Here is a 7,478-nt window from a genome sequence, read left to right as displayed (position 1 = left end):
TATTTAAAATATACAAAAATATTTATAATAAAATATAATAAATTTAAAATATTTTATAATTTTGTTAATAATAAAAAAATATTTATATATTTAATTATGTTTTAACAGACTCAGGCAGACCTGACAAGCTAATAAGACTAATTAGTAAGCCTAGATCTGACCTATTAACATATTAAGACTTTTAAAAGAATTTGAGCATGTGCCTCTTTTATAACAGGCCAGGCTGTAGGCCCCTGGTAAGCCTTGATAGGCCACCTGACCTTTTTCCACTCCTAACGGTAAAGAAGATAAGACACGAAACAACGTAACTGTATCACGTTTGTACACGTAGTGTGTAACGGTATTATCTCATTTACAGTGTAAATGTAATACGTACACTCTTATTTCATTTATACTATAAACGAGATAAGAGTGGATAAGACATATATGTATGTATTTTGTCCACAACGCCTGATGAGTCCTTATTATATTTGATCCATTTCTTCAACTTTTCTTCCACTTCTCCCCTTTTTAAATAAATTGTTCTATTTACTATGAGATTATAGCACGCGGCGATACATATAATTTGGACATCAACTGAATGAACGCGACATGGCATATTACTGGGGGAGCCAACTTTGAGGTTGGTGTTGTTTTTTGTTTTATGTTTATGTTAAAACTAACATACGCGTATAACCATACTTAGAGTACTTTTATAAAAGTAGTATGCAGTATATGCTAGGTGAATGAATATATTATTAGTAATGGTTTATGATAAGGTATGATTTTAAACATATTTTAAAATAAATTTGTTATTTAAATGTTTATTTAGGTTTGTTATTCTTTAAACTAAGTTATTACGTTTATATTTATTAATTTAGTTATTAATTATTTAACTAAATGTTTCTTAATTAACTTAATTAAGTAACAAGATGTTTATGCTTTTAGTTATTAAATAGTTAAGTAAAGAGTTTTATTTAAATTTATTATTATTTAAATTAAATTATTAAGTTGATGGTTTACTTGTTGTTAATTATTTAAGTAAATAATTTTACTTAATGTAAATTATGAAGAAGATGGTTTGTTAATGTTGTTATTAATTATTTAACTAAATATTTTTAGTTAAATTAAATTATACAGATATTTACTAATTTAGTTATTAATTATTTCAATAAATATTTTTTATTTAAATTAATTTATAAGATAAATGTTTGTAGTTATTTACAAAACTAGTTGACTTATAATTTAAATTAATTTGTTATGAACACTTTTTTTGGGGAGAATTTTTTACTATGAAATTTGTATAGCTTTATAGGATTACACATTTTTTATTTGGATTTTGTCGTTGTTTACCAGAGGCCTCACCTACTTCTTTTCAAGAGAGTGAGTCACACACTCCCATCACCAGACGCCATTGTCCTTTACCTGAGGGAGGCTAGCTTCGACGACATGGTGTCACTCAGGAATTTTATGTTTGACAACTCTCTGATTACGATATTTGTGGAGCGTTAGCGTCCTAAAACCCACACTTTTCACCTGCCGTGAGGTGAGTGCACCATCACCCTATAGGACGTCATGTACCACCTCGAGCTACGCGCGCATGGAGAGCCAGTTGGTGGATGCTTCCGTAATTTTCGCATATGGTACGAGACTTGGGAGTTAGTGGAGCGGTTACTCGGTGCCAGGCTTCCTGCAGTCTAGCAGCAAGGTGCACAGAGGAAGGAGTCTTTCTCCCTCAAGCTGACATCGCTTCGGGAGCGACTCCGACAAATGTCCGATACTAATAATCCAACCACTCTCCAACAGTACGTGAGGTACTACATATTGTTGATGATTGGGGTTACCTGATGACCGATAAGTCAAATAATCAGGTTTATCTCCGGTGGCTCCTACTACTAGATAATTTTTAATGGTGTCGTTCTCTGTCATGGAGATCTGCGGTGCTACCATGGACGTACCATTTTCTAAGTTCTGCAGCACACCGCTCCACCACAGACATTGTAGGACGCACTCCTTTACTAGTATCTTGGATATACTAGAGATTTTTCCAGTGGTGTCCACCTGAGCGATAGGTTTACATGTACCCCATGGCTGCGAGGTAACTGCTCACTACGGTTTTATTATTTTTTGTTTATGTAATTCAATATAATGTGCAATTAATTGAATCGTGGTTATTCTTGCAAATGTCCACGGGTTGATAGGTATGACCCCTTAATGCTTTTAAATTTGGTTAAGCCTTATTTGAATTATATTGGTCGTTGATATTCAAAACCTTGTGAAATTTTTAAAACAATATGAAATCTTTATATAAAATAATTTATATATGTAAAAATATTGAATAACTAGTTTTATTAGAATAGTTACTAGTTGAAAAATATAAGTGGATCTAGAAGTACTAACATAAAAAATAGACATACTAAATTATGAAGACACAAACAATGACAAGCTTTATTCATACCAATTAATTATAAAAAAAAGAAACATCATAGTCACAATTGCAATCACTTAATAAAGATAAAACAAGACACACAGAAAATCTTAATTCTCTTAATTTGTGTAACTATGAGTAAAACCATGCCTATTTTCCTCCTTAATAGGAATTCGGGTAAGCGCTTAATGTTTGGTATCTACGTCCTTGATATCTTGCTCCTAATAGTGCACTTATCTTTTCATCTCAATCGAGCAGTGTATTGCTTTGTACTGCGTCGTTTCTGAAGATGGTACGAAGAGAGGTATGAGAAACAAAAGTTTCTCATTAGTTTATCTATATGGTGTCATCGTATCCATCCCCAACCATTCCAAGTTTTACAATAAAAACAGTGATGATGCAATGTTGTTCAATTATTATTTTCAAAAGTATTTGTTAGTCAGAGTGGGGTGACTTTTAAATGCTTCTCATTTACTTATGTTATGATATGCGTGACAAATACAAAATGTCTATCTATAGTGTGAAAACATATAAAATGAAAACTCATGAACCTTGATTTGATGTTCTCATAGGCCATAAAGTAAGGCAAAATAAATAATAAATAAGAAAAAAATAGTAATATTGGCATAGATAAGTCAAACAGAATAGATCTGCATAAAATAAGGATCTTAAACAATATCATACATCAAACAAAAAGGAACTTTGGTTGAAAGAAGGATCTTTGAATGAGATAATAAACATAATCATAATAAAAAAGGATAAAAGAAGGACGATCATGATCACATTTTTTATTGTACTTTTCATTATTTTTTCTCGTAGCTTTTATGGAAGGTATTGAGCTCAAACCGGTATAAAAAGTGGGAGTCCCCTTCCCTTATCAAAGGTTCTTATCCCAAACGTTTAGGCGATCACCTTCCCTTATCGAAGGATAATCTCAATCGATCACCTTCCCTTATCGAAGGATCATATCGATATCTTGTCTTTAGGGGTCACCTTCCCTTACCGAAGGATCATTCCCTCAGTTCAATTTACAATCAATGTTATTTAGACATACACAAGAAGGAAGTTATGGCAATAAAGATATATTATTATAAAATTAATGGGAGTCCTCTTCCCTTACCGAAGGTTTCCAAAAGTTTGTCGATCATATTTCTTTACCGAAGGATCATCTCGATTCGATCACCTTTCCTTATCGAAGGATCATCTCGATTATCTTGTCTTTAGGGGTCACCTTCCTTACCGAAGGATCATTTCCTCGGTTCTTTAGTGCACATAAGATTGTTATTATGATGCATAATGCGTATGAAGAAAAGAGACATTATATCATGACATGCAATTCAAAAATATTTAAGATATGACATATAAAAATTAGCATAAAATCCCCTACCTCGAGCGAAGTTTCTATATGTATTCTGATACAAATAGACGTGATTTGTTAGCGAATAGAAACTTGTTCAATGACTAGACTTTGTGTATGTTTTGATGTAGGTATGAATCTTTGACTGGATAAAAAGAATTTCTATATTCTGTAGTTCACGTAATTCGAAAAGGATATCTTCTTGAACAATATATGAGTAGACTTTGTGAATACTAGAATTTTTTATATAGAAAAAAGGGAATAGAATGAGAAAGAAAGGACTCAAATAGCTCTTAGGTATATAGGTTTAATTCGTGTTTAAGGGAAATCTCCAATCTTAATCGTTACTTTGCAAGCCCTATTACATTCTCTACGTTTGAAATTTGAAAATAAATACCAGATACAAATTTATAGAGAATGAGTTAGCTTTAAAATGAATCTTAAACGAAGTCAATCGGATAACTACAGCTTGAGATATTCTTGAAATACTGTTAGTATATCAGGCTGGCTTATAAGAGCGTGATTTTCTACTATGAATTTGTAACAGATTTATCTACCTAATTTAATTTGAATTTCATTTTGTAATGAACTTAAGGAATAAAGCTAGTTTTCTTATCTTTTGATGTAATTAAATATCATTTAAATCCAATAAATATAGAATTAATTATGACTAGATCTTAAAAGGTTGTTTATTGTTGGTTAGAGATTTACTATCACTAGTGCTTTCATATATTTAAATTTTAAATTAGATATGTTAGTTTTTTAAATGTATTATTTTTTAATTTTTTATTTTAAATTTAAATCTTAAATCACTACTATTTTAATTAATTAGTTAGTTATTGGATAATGAACCTGATTCAAAAAGTTGTGATGTTACATTTGATGTTGGATCAGTTACATTTGGATGAGGCAAGCGAGTTACCCTTTTATTTGGTTACACTTGCATAAATTATTTATACTTTTTTAATACCTGTCACTGATGATTATTTTACAACGTACATTGTAGTTCCTGTGACGCCTTACAACAATCCTGCACTACAGGATACTGTAATTCTTCACATCCGGCATCACTGCATCTCTACTCTTGAATCTGTGGTCAATCCTAAACTCCACACCACCTCTAAGTTGTAATCATCTTCACTCGTGTTGGAAAATAAAAATTTTCTTGTACATCGCATCCAGATCCAACATTTGATAGTAATTGGGTACAATTGAGAAAGCCGAAATTGGTTGCAGACAGGAAGAAGATACCAAAATGCACCGACATCTCAGGTACAAACTCCTCATCGTCATCATCTTCAGAAGAACCACTATCATTGCTATCCGCAACATACTCCTAGTCGGATTCCTCACCATCCACGTCCATGTCTTCTATTAGAATCGCAACGTGTATCGGTAGTGGTGCTAGTGGTGGGTCGTTCTGCACGAAATTCGAGTGGCCAGATCCACCAACACCAACATTATCGACCTCCACCTAAAGCTCCATAACTTGTTCCGCCATGATTTTTCCATGGATGTCAAATATGAGCCGCACATACTCGTTGCCATGGAGCCAAAACAGACGAAAATGGAAAACCATCGGTGCTTGCAACCTATACCCCACCCTTCCTATCTCTTTTCTCCCGCTACCATCCGCGCTACTCAATATCAGACTTTTCAACTCGGACAAAGAACTAACTCACTAGGTGCGCAACAGAATGGAATTATCACACTCAAATATAACCTCGGTGACATTGTTTTTCATATGGCAATTGGGATATACACTTACAACCACATATTCACCACCACTAGACATTTTGACTATTTTTCGGAAAAAAAATGGAAGAGAGGAAGAAGTGAGATGTTTGTAAAGAATACAAAGGGTTATATATCCTTTTATAGCTGCTAAAAATTTGTCTTAATGTATCTCGTTTACACCATAAATTTCATAATTTTTTACGTATCTCGTTTATACTGTAAAAGAAATAAACATATCTAATGTTTTGTACATTATCTCGTTTACGGTGTAAATGAAATAAGAGATACGGTACATTTTGGTAAAAATGCTACATATTATTTATTTTAAAAAATAAAAATTTATTTTATTTATTTTAAAAAAAAATTGTTGCTCAACTGAAATATTCTCTTCAGACTTTAATTCAAAATATCATATTCGTTGTATAACACAATTTAGAAATCCAGTCAACTAAAGTAATTTTATGTTATTGTCAAGTGTATAATTTAATTGGTTCAATAACCTTTTTTTTTTGGTTATATATGGTTGCATGCATGAATAATAAGGTCCGCAGGTGAAGTAGCTCGCATGATTTAATTTGTTATTATGAATTTAATATGATGTTGGTTCATCATTTCGATTGAAAGTGAATTAAACTCCTTAAGTACATATGATTTAGGGTCGATTTAAAGCACTTTTTGGGGAAACCGGGAGGGATTTTTATGAGATTACGTTTTTTTTTACCCGTTCAAGTGAAAAAATCTTTAACAAAATAAAGCTTAAAACAATATTACAATACACATACGTTATTGTATGAAAACCAAATTTTATCGTCAATTGCAGAAGTAGCTAAGCACGCATATGATTTGGTCATGTCACCACTCACCAATATTTTAATTCACAAAGGAACAATGCCTTCATAGTTAGGCAATATCCTATAATTATCCACTCAAGCAACCATGCACTAAATAAATAAATCTTCTTTCTAATTTATTTTAATAATTTTGTTAGCCAATATTATCAAAGTAAAGTTTAAAGTTTAATTTCAAAAGTAATTAGCCTTTTATGAAATATTCTTAAAGTTTTAACTGATTTAAATATGTTTTAAAATAAAAATATTATATATATATTAAAATCTGTCACCAAGTATTTATATATAAATATATCTATTACTAATAGCGAATTTTAATGACTGATTTTGATATACATCTAATACCGTTGATTTTATCAGGGGCGGAGCTACATACATAAAAAGGGGGGCAATAGTCCCCCCTAATTTTAATTTTTTACGTGTAAATTATAGGTAAATTTCAATTTAGTCTCCTTAAAATTTTGTTTTAGTCTTATTTTATTGTGTAAATATTTTTGGTCATCCTCTAATATTTTATCTAGTTCCGCTCTTAGATTTTATATATTTTTTTTCAATTTTAAAATCTTAACAAATTCTTTTTTGGCTTATTTTAGTCACACTTTAATCATTTTTATTTTTTTTAATGAGCATATAGAGAGGCAATAATGGAGAATGGACCAATGTGTGAGAGTCAAAAACAAGAACACCATTGAGATTTGGGAGAAGGAGGCCAGGTATTTGCACGCAACAAGTCAAAATCAAACTTCGCAAAACCGCATTAGTCATCCATTAGTAGTTGTTAGTACACAACACAACAACAGTACTTACCAACCATGAACCATCTTGTGGTAGGTGTGATGGCACTACATTATTATTCTTTTAACTTTTTATTTTCTAAAAAAGATTGGTGCTTATAAAATTGAACTTATAATTTTGATCCTTAAAGTCTTAACTTAAATAGAAAAGACTTGTAGTCCCTTAGTCAAATATTGGATATTCTATCTACAATTATACTACGTATAAAAAATTTTATCACAAAATTAATTATTTATATAAAATATACGTTAATATATAAAATATATATTGAAAATAAATTAATTATAACATATATTTATATGTAAATATGTAATAAATAATTTTGTGATTGATT

This window comes from Arachis duranensis, chromosome 1 (assembly GCF_000817695.3).
Source record: "Arachis duranensis cultivar V14167 chromosome 1, aradu.V14167.gnm2.J7QH, whole genome shotgun sequence".
Taxonomy (NCBI): Eukaryota; Viridiplantae; Streptophyta; class Magnoliopsida; order Fabales; family Fabaceae; genus Arachis; species Arachis duranensis.
The sequence above is the reverse complement of the archived record's forward strand: the minus strand, read 5'-3'. Positions refer to the sequence as shown.